General features: G+C 39.2%; 1 protein-coding gene across 3 annotated transcripts in view; it reads left to right on the top strand.

Annotated features, from left to right (window-relative positions):
• Positions 1-21218, top strand: part of FRMD3 (FERM domain containing 3) — a 323707-nt gene that overhangs the window by 21959 nt on the left and 280530 nt on the right. The window contains exons 1-2 of one of the 3 annotated variants that reach the window (XM_023537766.1): positions 942-1079; positions 2072-2230. The gene's annotated coding sequence lies outside the window, so the exon portion shown is untranslated. Of the gene's footprint in view, positions 1-941; positions 1080-2071; positions 2235-21218 lie in introns of those variants that run through there. The other 2 variants (XM_023537764.1, XM_023537767.1) reach the window with 2 other exon arrangements.

The raw sequence follows: 21218 nt of genomic DNA, 5'->3' as shown, positions 1-21218 counted from the left end.
ATCCATTCATCCACGTAATCACCTGCCAGATAGAGATATGGAACATTCCAGCCCTCCAGAAGGCGCCCTTCTACTCTGCTTCCAGCTCATAACGGATGAAATGCCATTCTGACCTCTATCATTATAGATCAATTTTATCCATTTTTGAATTGCATGTACCCAGAATCATGGAATATGTACTCTGTAACTGATTTCTTTCATTCGACATCACATCTATGTGCTTGAAGAGTAAACTGTATTGGCAGCCCATTCCTTTTCATTGGTGTGTAGTATTATGTTCGTGAACATACTGATTTATCCATTCTGCTATTGATAATCACATAGATTATTTCCAATTTTTGGCTACTAGAAATAAAAGTGCTATGAATATTCTTGAACATGATTTTTAGTGAACAGAGGATCTCATTTCTTTGGAATATACCCAGAGGGGTGACCGGATTGTTTAAACTTTCTACATTATTACTGCCTCTTGTTTGTTTAATTACTTGTTTTGTCAGTTACTAAGAAAGACTGTTAAAATCACCAGCTTTGTGGATTTATTTCTCCTGGTAGTTCTGTCAGTTTTTGCTTTATATAATTTGATACTGTGATATTAACTCCATACAAATTTAAGATTAAAAAAATTTTCTATTGAAAAAATTTTTTATTATGAAAGCTTCCTCTTTATCTTTCATTTGCTATTTGAGATATTCATTATTCCTTTCTGTAGGAACCAGCATCAAATATCTAGTTTCCTTGATTATGTTGTATGCTCATAAACTTAGAAAATCTTATTAGATAACATGTTAAATTTCTATATCAGTTAGAATTACATTTATCTGCATGTATCAGAAAATAACAGTGGATTAAATAAGTTGGAAGTTCATTTCTCGCTCATAGAAAAGAAATCTGGAAGTAGCAGTTTAGGACTGGATGGTAGTTTCACACAATTGTCAGGGACTCAGGCTTTTGTCTCTCTGCTTCTCTACATTAGCACAGGCTTCTGGGCTGAAGATCACCTCACAGTGCAGTATGGCTGCTTGGACCTCCAGCCATCATGTCTGCATTCCAGGCAGCAGAGCAAAAGAAGAGAGAAGAGTGTAAGATCACTTTTATTTATATTCCATTGGTCAAAATTTAAATACATAGCCACATTTAACCTCAAAGGAGCCTGTGAACTATAATCTTTATTTATGGCTGTATATATAATAACAGTTTTTGTTACTGTGTTATAGTTAGTTATAACTGTACCCTTTCTTGTTGGTATTTTTGGCCCTCAGGCCTTCTGTCCTGGGCCACTTGTCTTGCTGTTTTAAAGGAACCACCTCAGTCCTCCTGGTTGGGAGAGGTCTCTAATTTGTACAGAATGAGTCTGACCTGTGGTTGAGACTGTCCTATAGGTTTCCTGACTGACATCTCTTCTTCACCTGTGACAATGGTGCCCATTGGGGGGTCAGCGGGCCACCTGCTGCCCACACACAGTTTACAGCCAAAACATGAGAGGACCTGGGATGTTGCCAGTCCCTCCAAGAGGCTCCAAATGAGAAAAGTAGATATTCTTGGCGTTTTAATGTGATTAGAGTTCAAGAAACTCAGACATAAACAACACGAATTGAAATGCTTGTTTCTTGTTCCCAGGCAGCCTTTGTCTGTTAGTGTTTTACTATGATGTCTCCATTCATTTAACTCAATAATAGAAATCTTGATATAATCATGAAAGCTCATATTTACTATATGCCAGGCACCTTACTTGTACTATTGCCATATTTCACAGATCAGACAACTGATGCACAGAGAGGTTAAGTAACTTCTTGTAGTCACACAGCTCATGGCAGAGTTCTGAGTTTATGTTTTAAGAGAACCACTGACCCTCCCTCATATTGCCTCTTGAGGGAAATTGGAAGAGTTACAGCACAATTTTGAAAGCGAGATGAAACTCGCTTGAAATCTCCCAAGACACTTGTTTCAAGAAACATAACTTTCTAGCATCCTCCCTAGTGTTCAGTCCTTCATCCCCATCAGGGTTTAGAGTTAGGAAGAACAGCGAAAGAGGTACTTCTGTTTTCATCTCTTATCTTACTTTCCTTTTCAGTAGCTCGGCCACCTCCTCCTTCCACCCAGGATCTTGCTCTGGTTTCTAAGATGCTCCACTGAAATAATGCCACCGAGGTGTTAGCTGACAATCTTCAAGGCTGCCACACCCAAGGAGTGGGTATCTGATGGTGGAATTTCAAGCTTGGACAAGGCTGGTGTAGGTAGGATGTGTTTCTTCAGAAAGGAAAGTCCCTTCTTAAATCATCCCAGGTCCGACGTTCAACTTGCCTTTCTTTGTTGTTGTTTTTTTTTTTGATTTAAAATATCAATATTTTCGTTATTGTATGTAATAATGATAGAAGCTTCAAAGCTCCTGTGATACAAGTTATGGTATACACAAACAGCAGCCTGAATGTACAGTTTCTCACCAAGGTTTCAAGGAAGAAGCTTACTTCCTCCCGTCAAGAGCTCCATGCACCTCTTCCTCCATTCAAGTGGCCTCCAGCAGTGGGTTCCCTTAAGAGAAACCAAGTGTCCTAAGGCAGAGATTCTAGCCCATCAGATTCCCTAGAGGTCTTGTTCAAATGCAGATTGCTGGGTTTTGTACCCCCAGACCTGATTCAGCTGGTGTGGAGTCTGTGAGAATTTGTATTCCTAACCAGCTCCAGGTGATGCTGCTACTGCTGCTCCAGGGCCCTCATTTTGGACAACACTGCTTTATGGGTAGCTGTTGTGGCTTCCTGTTGCTGGAGGGCCTCACCTGCTCTGAGCTTCTGGATATGGCTGGGATCAGGGGTTGAGTCAGCTGTCCCTGTTGTCTCCAGCCATGCATGCATTCCAGGGAGACCAAGGAATACCCTGAGCATTGCTTGAATTTGTGGACATTCGACTTCACCTTTGTTCCTCCCTATGTCAGAACAGAAGGGAGGAAAAGGTGCCAGGATGAGACTTTTTAGGTGTCTTTTTTAACATCTTGCTACTTGGCTTAAGTTACTGAGATTGGATGATTACCTAGCTGGCCCAAAACATTCCTTCTTGTTTATCCATCATCAGTACCATGGTCTGGAGTGATGAAAATGTTGGCTCTCATGTTTTATACAACAATGTCAGGTTAGTAACTTACTGTGATCTTGGGATGGTTTTCCAGAAGCTCATAGAGAATAGCATATCTTTGCTGTTTTGCTACATCTAAAAAAAATCACACAAAGTAGGATATGTTGGTTGTAAAAAAAATTCAAGTGGTATGGGGCTTGTGTAAAGCTCAAAATGAAAGTCTTCCTTTTCTCTTCTCCCCAGATTGTTCTGAGTTACAGATCTTAGCTGTTTCTTTTTGAGCACATATTCAGGGCTGATACCTGACTGTTGTCCAACATAGACTGTACCAATTACTAAAACACTGAACTGCTTCTGTAAGCATTGGAAAACAATCTCTTCCTGAGTTCTCACTCATTCCATCCCCCACCCTGCCCTCTGCATTCCGGTTTCACACTGCAGGGTACATGTTTAAGTTAGACTTCTTTGTGAACTCAAGTCAAAGCAAGATGGAAGGGTGGCTGAGAGCCCACAGTATCTACAGGCAGTTAGAGAACAGATGGAGGGGCAGAGGAAACAGGCTTTGGGGGACAGGAAGCACTGGACAATTCAGGCAGGGCTCAGAGAAAATGGATACCACCCTTGTCAGTCTTGTTGTCTGTCTGCTCAAGCATGACTTTCTCCAATTCTGAGGACACAGTGTCTGACTGACCTAGGTTGGGCAGGTTTCTGGTTTAAGAAACCAGGTGGATGGAGATGCTATTTACTGAGAGATGGAAGAGCAGAGAAGGAAGGTGATCATGGGGAAGGTCAAGAGCTCCAATTTGAACAGACCCTGTGTAGTCCCCAGTCATCAGGTAGAAGAAGAGTAATATCAAAGGTGACCAAGGAAGTGTAGCCAAAGAGCTAGGAGAAAAAGAAAAAGCTTCATGGGAGCCTTCAACCTTCTAATGCTACTGAGAACAATAAGCTGATTGAAGTGTGTTCAGTGGATTTGATAAGCCATTTAAATTGTTTGAGCAAAATGGTAAAAATTTACTTTCTCTTTAGGAAAAAATATAATAGAAATGTACCCAATACCAAGGGAAAATTGAAGAAGAAAAAAAAGCTTTGTGTTTTAAAATTGCTGATAGTATTGATAGAAAGGACTACTCCTTTCTCTGGTGGCAGGGATGGGACATGGCTGGTTGTGTTTAGGGGAGCTAAGTTTTAGCAGGGTGATGTAGGGTTAAGTTCTTAACATTGAGGTTTTCCAAAGTGAAATTTAGCCAGCATGTTTTTGTTTGTTTGTTTGTTTGTTTGTTTGTTTTTTGGAGAAGAAGAATCTGAGCAAACTAAATTTTTACAAGGAGAAGTTTGTGTGCAGAAAAGGCAGTAGAAGTAGGAAACTATAGTTTCACTAAAATGAGTTCTCCAAAATAGAGGAGATTTGAAAGTCATAGAATTATTTTGGATGGAAAATAATTACTTTTCACTCTGGAAATGAGGCCTAAGTCATGGCCAGTGAGGATTCTAAACATCCACTGAAAAGGACTTAATGTTTAGTGGAATAATTTCAATTTTTAAATTATATTGCTTTATTATGAGTGAAATATGTTCCATGTTCAAAACTTTTGTGGTCAAAGAGGCTACAGGCATATCTACCTCAATTGTAATCGCTCTTACAATTTGATGTTGATTTCTGGATCTGTTTGAGACATTTTCTCAGTTGCTTCACCAATTATACCTGCTCTCAATTCTAGGTCACAAAAGACACTTAAGCTTGAGAACTGACTCACTGACACTATAAAATAATGTTTGGAATCTCTCCAAATGCTACCAAGTCCAGGGCCTTGAAATTAAAATGAAGCATCTCTCCAATATTTCATTCTATGGTTTAATTCACATTATGCTTATTATCAAGGATATGTAATATGAAAGTTTTGCTGGCTTTTTGTTTGTTTAGGTTAACAGATTTCACTCTGGAGAGTTTCGTACCTCATCTAAGGTTGTAATTAGAGTATACTGTCATATATGAAAGTTGGTGATTTGGGGACGTTCCAGTATAAAAGAGTTAACACTTTTTCCTATCCCAAATTGTAAATAAAAAGACAACTCTTTATTAAAACATCCAAGCCTAAACAAATGCTAAGTTCCCTAATAAAGCAAGTTTAAGAAAAAATAAACTCTGATATCACTTTAACCGAATTTAAGAATTAGGTTTCTTGAAGATCCCTCTTTTCACTAAACCTGAAATGCTTCCAGTCTCAACATTTTCTGCTCTGGGTCTTATCTCAAGACTTGATTACGATATTGTTTTTTATTCTTATGACAGTTTCGTTGAGATATAATTCTCATTCCATACAATTAAAAGTGTACAATTTAATGATTTTTAGTATATTCACAGAGTTGTGCAACCAGCACTAAAATTAAGTTTAGAACATTTTCATCACCTCAAAATGAAGTCTTTTACTCATTAGCAGTCCTCCCCAATTCTCTCCAACCAAGGTCCATTCTGGACCTTTCATATAAATGGATTCATACAATATATGGCCTTTTGTGATCGATGCCTTCACTTAATATTTCAGGTTTCATCCATGTTATAGTATGTATCAGCATTTCATTACTTTTTATTGCCAAATAATATTTCATTGTCTGGATATACCATATTTTACTTATCAGTTCATCAGTTAATATACATTTGGGTTGTTTCCACTTTTTGGCTATTTTGAATAATGCTTCTATGAATATTGTGTACAAGTTTTTGTGTGGATATTTGTCTTAATTTTTGTTGGGTATATATCTAGGAATGGAATTGCTGAATAATATGATTACTGCATATTTAATCTTATGAGGAACTGCAGCACTGTTTTCCAAAGTGGATGCATCATTTTACATTCCCACTAGCAGTGTATGAGAGTTCCAGTTACTCCACATCTTCACCAACACCTGTTATTATCTGTCTGTTTGATTATAGCCATCATAGTGGGTGTGAAGTCGCATATATACCATTGTGGTTATCAGTTACATTTCCCTAATGGGGTTAATGATTTTGAGCATCTTTTCATGTGCTTGTTGGCCAGTTGTATGTCTTTGGAGAACTGTTTTTCAGTTCTTTGCCAGTTTTTAAATTGGGTTATTTGTTTTTTATTATAGAGTTGTAAGAATTCTTTATACATTCGGTATATAATTCTCTTATCAGATATATAATATTCAAATATTTTCTCATATTCTATGGGTTGTCTTTTCACATTTTTGATGGCATCCACTGAAGCATAAATTTTTTAAATTTTGGTCATGTATAATTTATCTATTTTTTCCATTGCTGCATATGCATTTGGAATCTTATCTAACAAGGTCATGTCTAACCCAATGTCACAAAGGTTTACACCTATGTTTTCTTATAAGAGGTTTATAGTTTTAGCCTTTGCATTTAGGCCTATGATCCATTTGGAGTTTTTGTGTACGATGTGAATAATAGGTACAAGTTCATTCTTTGAAAATGTAGGTATCCAATTGTCCCAGCACAATTTATTAAAAAGACTATTTTTTCCTCATTGAATTTTCTTGATATTCTGTTGAAAATCAATTGAACATAAATGTGAATGCTGATGTGTGGACTTCAATTCTATTCGATTGACCTATGTCATCCTTTTGTCTTAATTATTGTTGCTTTGTAGTAAGTTTTGGAATTTGAATTTGTGAGTCTTCTACCTTTGCTCTTTTTCAAGATGATTTTGGCTATTCTGGGTATTTTTTATTTCCATATAAATTTTAGGTTAAGTGATTCAATTTCTTAAAAAAACAGCCGGTTGGGATCTTGATGAGGATTGCACTAAATCTGTAGATTAATTTGAACATTGCCAATTTAACAATGTTCTTCCTATCCATTGACATGGGATGGGATGTCTTTCTATTCACTTAGGTCTTTAATTTTTTCCAACAATATTTTGTACTTTTCAGAGTTTGTATTCCTTTAAAAAATTATTTCTAAGTATTATTTCGTTACTATTGTAAATGGAATTATTTTATTAAATTTTCACATTGTTCATTGCTAATGTATGGAAATACAACTGATTTTTATATATTGTTTTTGTGTCCTGCAACCTTTCTGAACTTGTTTATTAGTTCTAATAGGTTTTCAGTGGATTCATCAGGATTTTCTGTATATAAAATTGTGTCAAAAGAGAGATAGTTTTTTTGCTTCTTTCTAATCTGGATGCTTTTTATTTCTTTCTCGCCTAATTGCCTTGGCTATAATCTCCTATACAATTTGAATAGAAATGGTGAGAATGGACAACATTGTCTTGTTCTTGATTTTACATAGAGAGCATACAGTCTTTTACCACTAAATATGATGTTAGTTGTGAGTTTTTCAGATACATTTTTATCAGATACAGGAAGTTTCCTTTTATAGTCCAAGTTTGCCAAGTGTTTTTATCATGATAAGGTGTTAGAGTTTGTCATATGTTTTTTCTACATATACTGAGATTTTCATGTGGTATTGTCCTTTATTCTATTGATATGGTATATCTCATTAATTGATTTTTGGCTGTTAAAACAACTTTGCATTCCTGGGATAAATTCTACTTGGTCATGGTGATTAATCCTTTATAAATGTTACTGGATTTGGTTTGCTAATATTTTGTTCTGGATTTTTGTGTCTATATTTGTAAGAAATATTGGACTTTAATTTTCCTGTAATGTCTTTGGGTTTGGAATCTGGCCACATAGAATGAATTGGAAAGTCTTTTCTCCTCTTTTATTTTTTTGGAAGAGTTTGTGAAAAACTGGCACTTTTTTCCTTAAACACTTGAAAGAATTCATGAGTGAAGCCCTTTGGGACTGGGCTTTTCCTTGTGGAAAGTTTTAATGTTACTGCTTAATATTAATTATTATAAGTTTATTCAGATTTTCTATTTTTTTCTTGAGTCATTTTTGATAGTTTGTATCTTTTTAGGAATTTATTTCATCTACATTATCTAAATTTGTTGGCATACAGTTTATTTGTTTGTTAACCAAGTGTATCCCCACCTTTTATCTAGGAACTGTCCACCCCCATTCTCTGTGGTTACAGTGGCAATTCCCTAGCTACATTTGTGAACGAGGCTGCCTTACTACTCTTGATGGGCTCATATAACCAGTTGGGAGTTGAAAAGCTATTTTCCCTGCAGTCTAGTAACATAGACTAGTAACATGTGAGCTCAGAAGCTCTTGGCAGCCACATTTGCCATCCTGTTGCCTGAAAAAACAGAGAAAACCATTCTGTGGTGAGAGGCATTGATGAGGGTGACTGGGGGAGCAAATATGGGAGACAGATACATGATTAGAATTAAAGCCCTGGTTTTAGTTCATATTATTGAAATTGGGTAGCATCCCTACCAGCGATTCCCCACTCTCATGGACTTTGTTTTACATCTTTTGGGAAGACATCTTTCAAATATAACTAATGGAGTCTTGACTAGTAGAGAACCTGGCCCTGGGAAGTGAGCATTATAACTGGAGGCAGGCAAGGCTGCATTCTATGTTTTCAAGGTGGAGTCACAGTCAGTGATAAGCTTTAGTCCCAGGGGCCTGGATGAAAGTAGACAGAGAATGACAGAACAAGGATATAGCTCAGCCAGGTATGTCCTTCCTATTAGTAGCTAGTGAACTGAGGCTACTTAAGGTAAAAAAATCATACATCTGGGTGAATAATAATAGCTACATTCTCTGTTATACTCCATTTCTAAAATAAAGATTGAGATTCTGATTGGGAAGATGTAGGATCTGGTAATTAGAGGTCTTGGAAGACCTAGGTTCCCCCAAAGCACCCTCTTCTAGGTCCTGCATTGGACCAAAGGATGTAGCATTTAGGACCAGGATACAGCCTGAGGTACAGGGACAGGATCCCAATGTTGTTTTAGAGGAATGTCACCTTGCTACCTTATCCCACATTCCAATTTTCCACATATGGCTCAAGATATAAACATAATAAATGTAAATAGGATGGACAGATTTCTCATTTTTTCTAAGAAAAGCAGCTGTATGGGCATGACCCTGTTCCTGGAGTATCATTCAAACCTATGGCTTTAGAAGTAGTGAAAATATTTGGGTCATAGAGTATTGTCAAATGGAATTCCTCCCAAATGGAACTTACTAATAATCTATGAAACACCAATAATTTCATGTACCTTATTGTATCTAACAAAAAAGAGTATGATACGTATTTTGGGAGAGTGATCAATTGAAGGTTTTTGTTGTTGTTTTTATCTTGTTTTTTCTCCACCATTGTATATGGGGTAGGGGTGAGTTCTGTTTATCATTTTACCACCAGTCGCAAAAACAGCAAGTGCCATATCTGGACCAGATTGGGATTGCACTAAAGAAATAACGGATACTAATGAAAGATCCTGAGTGAAAAAGAGTTGGCTCTGTGAAATCTCCTGTCAGTGTAGTCTCTGGATGTGACTTTGCAATGGGGAGAAGATAGTCATGATTATGTTATGCAAGGCAATTTTGGAATTTTATATTTTAAATGTAAGAGAGTGTGCATGTGTTAGGTGGAAAGGGGAAGGAATGTAACTGATACCTACTGGAATGACAGCTCTCTATTTTTGAGAATGGCTTCTCCCTTTTATCCACATGTTTACAGAAGTGGGACTCTCAGTAGCTATGGTTGAAATTATAACATAGCCCTTTAGCACTTTTGATTGGTTCAGAGATGGCCATCTGACCCAAATGTGGCCAAAATTCCTTTCTTAGGCCCTTTTGTTATTTCATCAGTTCAGTAATGGCTGTCTGACGCAAGCCAGGAATATCTCGAGTGTTGAAGGAAGGAGGGAGGGAAGGAGGAAGAGAGGGAGGGAGGGAGGGAGTGAGAGAGAGAGAATACTAGACCATTATTTTTCACCACACAGACTGAGGAGGAGAGGAAGGAAGAGAGAGGGATGAAGGCAACTCTAAGAGCGGAGTCGAAGTGAGAGGCAGACCGTGTTCAGCTCCCTGCTTCCAGCTTGCTTCTGGGCCCCGGTGTCTCATGGGTTCTGTGATCTAGTCCTTATATCAGATCTCTCTTTTGCTTTAGCTAATTTTAGTAGGTTTCTGCTACTTACAACCAAAAGAATGTTAACCAGTGTAGTCTGTTAAAGAGACTAACATCCTATTGCTCCATTTATGGTAATACATTTAATATAATGATTTGTTATGCACACAAAAACATAGCAATTATCTTTCTTAGCCTATCAGCTCCTTAAGTGAGAGAGCTATAATTTCTCCTCCTCTTCTTTCTTCTTTTTTGCATCCTCCTCCTTTTTTGTGCTCTTGGAGCCTAGCACAGTCGTAACATCGATAGATACTAATATAATATTTAATGACCCAAACTGAACATAAATAGAAAGAAAAGTAAGAAATTCCCCCTAAGTCCCAACACTAAGTGAGTAAAACCATTTTTACTTCTCCCTGGACCCAGATTTGTCCACATTCTTTCATCATTTTTATTTAAGTGTAATCCCAGGACATACCCAGTTTTGTAATCTATTTTTTCCCAATAACAGTGTATTATAAATATGTTGCCATGATGTTCACAGCCTTCCAAAATTGCTATTATTATTGCTTCAATAATGGGAAGGATAAATTTAGAAAGTATTTATACTGAATATTTCATAAGGCAAACAGAAATTGAAAGTGCTTTCATCAGAGTCAACAAGGCAAATCTGCTCCTCTCTTTCTTCATTGTCTTCCCTTGCAAAACCACATCCTGTTCAAATCCCACTCTTCTTGTACACCACCCCTGCTCCTGTGCTTCTGCATGTGGCTGGAAAAAACCCCACCACCACCCTGACCATCTCACTTCCAATTCCTGATCACTAACCCCAAGAGGGCCCTTGATGCTATGCAGCAATCCTTCCATATTTCCTGAATCTATGCACTCTCTCATTTTCCTAGGTGCTTAGATCAGTCTTTCACCTCCAGCCTCTAACATTGTCTCCCCCAGGCTCCATCTGAGCTGATGACATTGTACTTTCTTTCGCCGAGAAATAAGAGACAATTGGAAGAAAATCTATGAGACCGCACAACCACATCTCCTTGTCTACCTCCATTTTTTCTAACATACTCTGCCTTTCCTCCTGTTCCTGGGAAAGATCTCAACATTCTCCTCTTTAAGCCCAGGTCTTTCTTGGCACTGAGTCTGTCCTCTCTCAGCAGCTCAAGGATTTTGCTCCAGCCATTCCTTGCCATCTCCACCACTCCTCTCTCTTCTTCTTTATCGGACTCTTCTTATTAGACTTATGAATGCACCTTTACTTTGTCGATGTAAGGAATGTCCAAACCTGTAGAGAATTTTTATGACTTTATTTGAGCCAATCTGACAACATATGCCAGAAAGCTAAATTTTAATGGAGATTTGCAGTTTTATAGCTCCTTTTTATATGTTAGAATCAGAGGAGACATAAGGAGGATTACATTAAATCCATTGTTGGTAGATTAAGGGGTGGGAGAAAGCATAGCGGGGAAATCTCTAGGATTGGATAAAAGGCAAGATGGAGAAACACATACTTCTTTTACACTGGTGGATACAGGATAGTTAATAATTAACATTCACAGCACATAGAGATGGTATGTGGAGAACAAGGGAACAATGAGGGGTTCTATGGTCTTGTGCTTTAGTGGTCTTGTGCTCTGGTGTTGGTGGTTGTGCCTTTGGAAGGTAGGAAAAGAAAATTACTCTGACATTTCAAAGGTATGTTATCGTTGATGCATAAGAGCAATGGACAGAGCTCACCTGAGGCAAAGATTGACCTTTGCTAAGGAAGCTACAGGCCTGAGACATGACTACCTGCTATGGCTTGCCCAGTTAGGAATTTGTGATAAGACCATCCTGTACGGTTACTTTTGGTCTCTGAGTTTGTCAGTCCTGCCGTGTGGCATCACTGAGCTTGTCAGGTTTATTGCATAGCCCTGGGGCCTTTTGCTCACAACTTCTTTCCTTACACACATACATGCACAAACACCGCAAACACTTCTCATGACCCACTTCACCCTTCACCTACTGCTCCATTTCTTACCTTTTTTTGAGCAAAATTCCTTGAGTCTGGCGGTTTTCAAAGTGTACTTTGAGATGCAGCATCGGTAGCACCTGGGATCTTGTTAGAAATATAAATTCTCAAGCTTCACCCCAAGTCTACTCAATCAGATATTCTGAGAGTGGGGCCCAGCAATCTGTGCTTTAACAAGCCTTTCAGGTGTTTCTGAGGCATGCTAAAAGTTGAGAACCACTCTTTAGCCTATAATTGCTGACTCCAATTTCTCTCTTTTCATTCTCACTGAAACACATTTCAACCAGGCTTTAGATCCCTGCATTCCACAGAAACTGCTCAGTCAAGGTCAAGAATGACCTTCTTTGGTGGGAGCCACATTTCTCATTGACAGATAAGCAAGACAAGGCTAGAGTGGACCCTGTGGTACTGGAGTCGAGTCAGAGACAGCAGTATGAACTTAGGTTTAGCTTAATATAAGTGTATGTACATATAGATAGATAGATGTATGGATAGCTAGAGAAGGAATAATAATTATAGATATGTGTGTATTTGTGCACGAGCATATACATACATACATTACCTAGCTTTATATGCTGAGAGGACCTAGGAGCAACGATATCCCAGTAGCAATGAACACACTCATGGCCTAGACAGTAATATCATTCTCTAATAAAAAGAACTAGGACCCTTTTAAAGAAATGGCTGATTTTAGGACTGGGATCAGGAAAATACAAGATGATCTAGAGCCAGAAAGTAACAAATTGCTAAAAAAAAGTTTTATAGTCCAGGATGCCATTGGCCCTGTTTTTATTTTTATCCCATTGGCTAATGTTTCTAATCTCCTTTGCTGATTCCTTCTCATCTCTCTGATCCCTAAACATTGGAGTATCCCAGGGCTCAGTCCTTGAACTTTTTCTCTTTTCTATCTTCAAATTGTTCCCTGGTGATCTCATCCAGTTTTGTGGCTTGAAATACTATCTACAGGTTCCCAAATTTCTATCTTAGCTAGACCTCTCCCCTGACCTTAGAATTGTGTATATAGTCATGAGCCACTTAAGGATGGGATACATTCTGAGAAATGCCTCATTAGGCGATTGCATCATTTTGCAAAATCATGGAGTACACAAACCTAGGTGGTATAGCCTACTATACACCTAGGCTATATTGTATAGCCTATACAATAGGCTCTGTAGGAGAGGAAACATAATTTCTCCTCTACCTTTTTAGGCTTTTGGCAGAGATAATCTTGAAATAAAAGACAGATTAGCAAGGGAAAAAAACAAACAAAAATTTAATAGCGTGTGTACCTCCTGTATTCATGGGAAAGAATACAGGAGTAACTTGCCAAAATGGCTGAGACCACCACCTTAAATACCATCTTCAGTTGAAAACAAAAGGTGTTGGGGACCAAGGGGGTCAGTTTTGGGAAGTTACCAGGAAAAGCACAGTGAACAAAGGCAAGGTTGTCATGCAGATTTGTGCCCTGCGTTGTTGAGTTTCTAGAGCTGAGGTCATCCCTTCTTCCCCGGGACAGCCAGAGAGACACCCTTACAAATGGAGATTTCCCTTACATATGTAAATTTTTTTATTTGAACGTGTCTCCCCTCCTCTGTGGCTAGATGGGAGGCTCCCAGAGGGAAAGGAGGAGTCCTGATCTGGGGGTGGACTAGCCCACCCCTGAAATCAGCTTCCTTATACTTCACCTCTGGAGAAGCAACTTCCTCTAGCTCTTGTCTACCTCAAGCTCTTGTCTTGCTCAGAGTCCTATTCTGAAACTATAGCATGTGTTTTCAGTAATCCAAAGTGACACTGAAATCAATAGAAAATCTCCACCTTTAGGTACTTTTGTATAGCTCCCAATGACCTGGTCGGTGGGGGCACAGTGAGTACTTGAAGCAACAGGAGCAGGCTTTGTCGGCGATGGACAGTGGTCTCTGCCCTTTCCTACCATTTCAAAAATAGCATCAGCAGTTTCTGGAATATTTCAGTGGAATAATGGAGTAAGGAAGGCAACTGGAACATTCATGTATGCAATAAAATCTCATTATTATTATTCCTGGGAAATGGGCTCTCTGGATTAAGAGTTCACACAGTGTTTACAGGGGGAAAAATTAAGTTAAATATTCCTGGCGTCAACAACCTGACTGCCAGCCAGCTCCAACTGAGCAGCCAAAAAGCCTTAAATAGAACATGTTTCCAGCATCTGCTGCCTCTGCCTCCTGAGGTGATTTTCCGACGCTGGCTCGCTCGATGCCCCATAGTTGGCCAGCCTGTCCCACCTTATGGCCTCTCGGTGTTAAAAAGCAAATAACCAGCTCCGCATGTTTCCTGAGCTACGCCTAGTACAGGTCCCCCCACTTCCCTTTTGATGAACTAAGTAGAAGTTTTTAAAGAAATAGGTGTATTTTGTGCCAGTAGTCCGAGCTATCTGGTGACTGAAGTGATGGCTGTGAGTGTGGAGAATGGGTGTATTTCTCTCTCTACAAAAGATCCAACATCTGGCAGTTCAACATAGTCCAGAGCACAGGAAGCTTTGGATAACTGGGGCAGATGGAAGGTGTGCTTCCCCTGAAATGTGGGGTAAAGGACTCAGTTTTCAGCTGTGCTTTAGTGAGGATGACCAGAGGCCTTTGTGTTCATATGCTGCTATCGGGTGGGTTTTTATATTAAGTCGTTAGGTTTTAGATAGTCTGTGATAAGAGACTTCACAGTCATGCAAATGTACAAACCTCAGGAGAGAGTGAGACAGCTGGCCCTGACCTTGGTGACTTTCCTGGGACAGTTCAGAGCTTGGCATTTACTAGGGAGTTAGAGAATTCCTCCCTCCCTCTTTCCCTTTCTTCCTATTTACATGGAGTAGAATTGGAAAGGAATATTTAGGCAGTGAGTGGAGATAGTTGGAGGTTCACACAGCAGTGGGGATTACTTTTTAAAAATTGAAATCAGTTAACGAATCTTTCATTATGGCGTCTACTTCTGATATGGCCACCGTACTTTCAGATGCTTGAGGACTGACTCAGGCAGACAGTCAGCCCCAAGACCCCTGGAGCTGCACATGGGACTGAGACCTGAGTATTCCTTCCCACAGACAACAGCCTTTAAATATTTTTAAACAAATTTTACACCGGTAAAGACTAAGGAAGGGCCCATGGTGATGAAGTTCCATCAGAGGTGGCACTGCAAGATAGGAATACCGTCAGGACACGAATTTTAAATAAACATGTTAGAATGTATACAAACAAACGTTATTGTTTGAATATTTTTAGTCCAATAAAATAATACTGATGATAGTGTCCTGAAGACCCTCAAGCACTGAGTGGCTGGATAATATTTGAGATATTGATTAGTCCCCTAGCCCCATGCCCTATCATTTTTTTTTCTCTCTCTCTTTAGAGAAAAGCAGAGAAAAGACATCTTCCTGGCTTTGCATTTCAAAAGCCCATGCCCTCTGTGACTAGGAGAGGACTGGGGCTACAAAGCTTCATAGCTACAAAGCTGTGAAGCAGGAGAGGTTCAGAAGGTCAGTGAAGCAGGAGGGAGGGGGTTTCCCTCTGGGACCAGCAAGTGGGGCCTGGTGGGCTTGGCACAAGCACCCGGGAGCCAGCTGGGAACCACGCCAGGGCTCATCCTTGAATGGGCATCATCCATCATCTGAGCCCTGGCGAGGATGACTGGGCTTTTTGTGGGGGTCTATGAAGCGTCACTTCCACAGCCACCGGCATTTTACTCAGAAGGTTTGCAGCAGGATTGTCATGTTGTGAGGACAGTTCTCCCACCCTTCTTTCTCTCACTCACCTGTAAATCCAAGAGAAGTAGCTTAGCATGGGGTCCTAGACACCCAGCTGATGAGAGTGTGGTGAAGGGGAAGTCTCCAAAACCTTACTGGGAAGTGTAGGGGTAGGGGTTTGGGAGGAAGCAGCTTGGGAGCCCCTGAGCTGGGACAGTGGTTAACACAGCCTAGATACACAGTAAAAGGCCCAGGCTGGATGCAAGAGGGCCCGGCTTTTAATACAGCTCTGCTTCTAAGTCACCGTGTAATTTGGGGAACAATACTGCTTTTCTTTGGGTCTCAGTTTCCACATTGCGTTCATTTGTTCACTCTTTCATTCAATTATTTTTTCACTTAACGATTTTTTACTTCCTCTTCACCTCTATTCTTACTCAATAAACAGTTATTAACTACCATTTATAGGCTAACCCCTCCTGGGCACTGGATATACAAAGAGACACAGGTTCTGTCCTCAAGGAACTTCCAGCCCAGAGCTCCAAAATGAGGGGGTCTAAATGATTGGTCTTTTAAGTTTCTGCCAATTCCGACATTGTGTAATTCTATTATTATTGCAAGTTTTCCATTGATCTTGCCCCACACCCCCAATGGTAGAATATTTCTTTTGCAGAGCTTGTGGCTCAAGATAGCAAATTCTTGCCTTGAGGGATTGGTTTCAATATTTGGAATGGCTAAAGGTCATTTGAGCCAAGTGTGGTGGAAAAGACAGCTAAGGCATAGAAAATAACCGAGTTCCAGGTGGCCTGGCAGTCTAACGCCCCTGTATTTATTTCTGGTTGAAGTCATCTTGGAAGGCAGCTATGCTCACACTATATGACCAATGCCACTGGTTGACGTCATCTTGACACAGCTTTTGAGTGCCCTATGGTGGTCTGCCCGGGGATACAGTTTTTGTTAAGCTTTCAGATCATCTTGTGGAGCACAGATTCCTGATGCCAGAGTGAGAGCCTCCCAACTGCTTGTGGGCAGCCTCTATCCGTGAGGTCACTGTGGTGGCCTGCTTTGTCATCAGCTTCTCATGTTTCTGCTTTTGCCACAGTTAGTGCTATTTCATCTCCCCTCTCTCCCAGCTTCCTTCAAAGATTGACAACAAATTCAAGTAGTAAAGGATGACACAGCTAAGAACATACTCATCTAAATGCTAATTACATGCCCATTGTCATCTTAGTGTAGAGGTATTGTTCTATCTCTTGGGTGAAGAAGCCTGTGAATTGAAGAAGCCATCGTTATTCCATTTCTACTAATTATCTAGTCAGCTTGTTCTGTGAGTGTGCCCTGACATATCTCACACCTTCTGTAGGCCAGGAGTACTTGATCCACTCATTTACTCCTTTATTCCCCAAATAAATAATAGTTACCTGGTACCAAGCAATGTAGCTAGGTAGGGATGATGCACAAGACATGATCCCTTCCTTGTGAAGCTTACAATATTGAAGAAGGGATGGGCACATATACACTCAATTGTGATATCACATAGTAAGTGCAGATAGAGGAGTACATGAGAGAGAGAGAGAGAGAGAGAGAGAGAGAGAGGGAGGGAGGGAGGGAGGGAGGGAGGGAGGGAGGGAGGGAGAGAGAGAGGAAGCACAGAGGGAAAGAGCAGACTGGGTTCTTTGTGGTAGATGATATTCTTGTTTGCAAATACACACTGCTCTTCTCAAGGATTATACTTCTCTGCCCTGCTAACATTAGACTTGGCCATGGGATTTGCTTTGGCCAGTTAAATGAGGCATGTCATTTTGAGTCAGAAGCTTTAAAAGCTCACATATAGTCTGCTATGTTTTTTTCTTTTGCCCTTTGCCATGATGGCCAGCAAATATTCCAGGCTGTTCTGTCAGCTTGTGTCCTGTAGTGGAGCTGAAGTGATGCAGAGTAAGCAAGAAATAAATTATTGTTTAAAGCCATTGAGATTTTAGGGTCATTTATTACCGTAGCATAACCTAGTGAATTCCGGCTGGTACACTTTTATTTGTCTTTATTCCTTAGTGTGTGGTGCATAGTAGGTACTCCATAAATGTTTGTCGAATGAGCGAAGAGCTGAAGGGATTAGATAAGCGTGGATGAATGAGGAGAGGAGGTTCAGTGGGGTCTGGAAAGCCTTACATAAAGAAGTTCAGCAGGAGCCTGGTTATGATGGGCGTTATACACTCGACAGGAAAGGCTTACAGTGATTTTGTCTTCCTTCATATCTTCTGTTTGCTTGCTATGTCATAAACAAGCTTTGGAAGCTGACTCTACTGCTTAGCCAGAAAAGAAATGATATTAAAAGGATAGTGTATTGCTCATAAAATCATTGGGGAGGACGGAGTAAGCTAGAGAAACAGACTTGGGGCTAAGTTTCCAGCAATAATACCACAGAACTCTCAGAGAAGGCAGTGTTTCCCAACTCAATTTGTAAAGGAAAAAATAAATGGCTGTAACAAAGATGTTCAAAATCCAGTGGTTTAAAGAGTATGGAACTGTTCTTTTGTCTAACAGTTTCAAGGCAAACAATCTAGGTCTTTACAATTCAATGACTTTCAATAGTTAAATACATAACTTATTTTAGATATCAAATTTTATACTTGAAAAGGCTACTTTCAAATCCTATGGAAATTATGATAATAGTGATAGATTTTAAATGATAGAGTAAACCACATGAAATTGCAAGTACGAGGCATTCTTGACCTGAAAAAATGGCAATTTCATACAGTTCAACCTAATACAATCATACTTTAATAAAGTATTTCAAAATAAAGTCAAAGCATATTATTTCAGCACATATTGTTGTCCACATAGTGATCTTAACAATTTACTAATAACATCAGCTAAATATCACATGCGAACCATGTAACTTCATTTCACCAGAATCAGCATTTTGCTTTGGATCCATATATATATACACACACACACACACACACACACACACACACACACACACACACACACACAGACACACACAGACACACAGACACGTGTGTGTGTGCGCGCACGCATGCATACACATGTTTTACACATTTTTAAATTTACAAAATTTGCAGCTTTTAATTTAACTTCAGATAAACAAAAGTGTTAACATGTAAGCTATTTCGTTTAAGCTAGGAATATCCTTCAACAGATCTGCAAGGTGAGAGTCATTTGTAAAAAATCTTTATTTCAGCTCGCACATTCTTGACAACTTACTTTGAATGCCAACACACTTTGTTATGAAAAACAGTGGTACTCTGATTCCATGATTCACCGAAAGCTGAAAGCAGATGGACTCTAGGAACTCATATTTTGTTAGAGTTCCCCATTTTAGTTTCATCATTCAATGTGCAATTCAGAGCCGTAGACAAACATTTACATATGAGAACTTCTCTCTGAATAAAACAACATGTGTTAACTTGAATCTCAAGATTTTAGATAAAATTCATGCTGTATAAGGGCCTTTACATCTTCCTGACATTGTGGCAAAATCACAAGTGCACAAATACTTGCAATATTTCTATCATTTCATTTTAAAAAACCTTTATTATGTCAAATAATTCATCTGCAGTAGTTTGATTTTGCACTCCGCTTGTGGAACAAATTGTGTTCTTCTAAGCATTTCCATTTGGGCTTTCTGAATAGTGCCATTAACTGACACAGCTACTCATATCTGTAGTTCCATCATCAATTGATAAACTTCTGAATTAGCGTGGCTTCACCATTATGTGGAATGCCATCCATGGGTCTGCTAATAGTATCATCTGATGGGGAGCTCTTTTCTGTTTTCTCTACTTTTGGTGGTCCCCAAAGTAGATAATTTGGCTGTGGATAATTTCCAGGCAGGCAAAAAGAACAATTCTGCATTCGTGTGAGGCATTTTAGCTTTAGCCATTAGTTAAATGGTATTGTAACCAGCGTTCTGATGTTATCAGTCTCATAAAAGAACTTCATTTCTTATTTTGAGTGTTCAGATGCATAGAGATGATTGTATCTTTTGCTGTTTAATATCTAGGTGATGGGCTGAGGTGGTGGTGTAGTTTTCAGGGAGCCATTGATTCATTCGCGCAAGTATGACATCTAAGCTGAGGAAGAGACTTATCAGGTCACACAAATCCAAATTCAAGACATTCTTTATAAATCCTTTATTAGTGACTCAAAATCTTTTTTTTTTATTGCTGTGTCTGTTTTATGAATCCAATAGTTTTAGAATTTAATTAAAAAATTTCCATAAATACGTGTAAAAAATAAATATTTAAGTGTAAAACCCTCAATGGAACTACAGATCTTTTTATGGCTTCAGAAAATCTTTTGGTCAGTATATTTCTAGGTCATCTTTATTCTTTAGAATGTTTTAAAACAAATTACAGGGAAAGATTCTGAGAAGATTGTGGAGTAGGAATCACTAGGAATCTGTCTCCTCAGATAGACAATAATTGCATTGGCAGAATCTGATATAACTATTTTGGAACTCTATTAAAGATTTGCAACTTCCAGGGAAAGGCTGAGAGTAAATTGTAAATTGTGGTTAATTTTGGCCAATTTCAGCTCTTAGCATAGTAACAGATACCAATCTTCACCGCCCCCTGCCCCCACTCCAGGCCTTGCTGCAGAAGCCCTGCACCCATTCCTGGAGCAGCCTGCATACAGCTTGCAGGAACCAGGACAGGCAATAAAGACACTGTTCTCCAGATGTCAGAGATCTGTGCTCTGATTGTTGATTGATGCCTCTGATCAAGGAAGTACTGACAAAGAAGGGTAGCCACTGTTGTTGTACCTGGCTTCATTCTTGCAAGCCCCACACCTTCTAGCTGAAGTGACTTCAGGACATTTAAAGGATAAGCACCCTTTCTCCCCTCTCTATTCATTAAGACTAGGACGTTCAAAAACAACTGCACATACAAAGAAAATTAGAAAGTGACCCTGCTTGGCCAGGGACTGTGCATGTGCAGACTCAGAAAAGACCTGAGGAGACCTTAAAGGTACACTTCAGGCCGATCCTTTAAACAAAATAGAATTATCAATAAAGAGAAGGAAACCTAAAAAAAAAAAAAAAATCTGGAGCTTAAAAGTACAGTAACTGAAATAAAAAAAAGATTCACTAGAGGGATTCAAAGGCAGATTTGAGGAGACAGAACAATCAGTGAACTTGAAGATAGGACAATGGAAATTACTGAGTCTCAGGAAAGATAGTAAAAAGATTAAAGAAAGGGGACAGAACCTAAGGAAGCTGTAGGACAATATTTATTGCTCTAACATATGCATTGTGGGAGTTCCCAAAGAAGAAGAAAGAGAGAAAGGGGCAGAGAGAATATTTGAAAAAAACGACGATTGAAGAATCTCCAAATTTTATGAAAGACTTGAATATAAACATCCAAGAAGTTCAAGTAAGATGAATTCAAAAAGACCCATACCAAGGTATATAATAAACTTTTGAAAGC

This window comes from Pteropus vampyrus, unplaced genomic scaffold (assembly GCF_000151845.1).
Source record: "Pteropus vampyrus isolate Shadow unplaced genomic scaffold, Pvam_2.0 Scaffold199, whole genome shotgun sequence".
NCBI lineage: Eukaryota > Metazoa > Chordata > Mammalia > Chiroptera > Pteropodidae > Pteropus > Pteropus vampyrus.
Note: the sequence above shows the minus strand (reverse complement) of the source record. Positions and strands in the feature narration are given on the sequence as shown.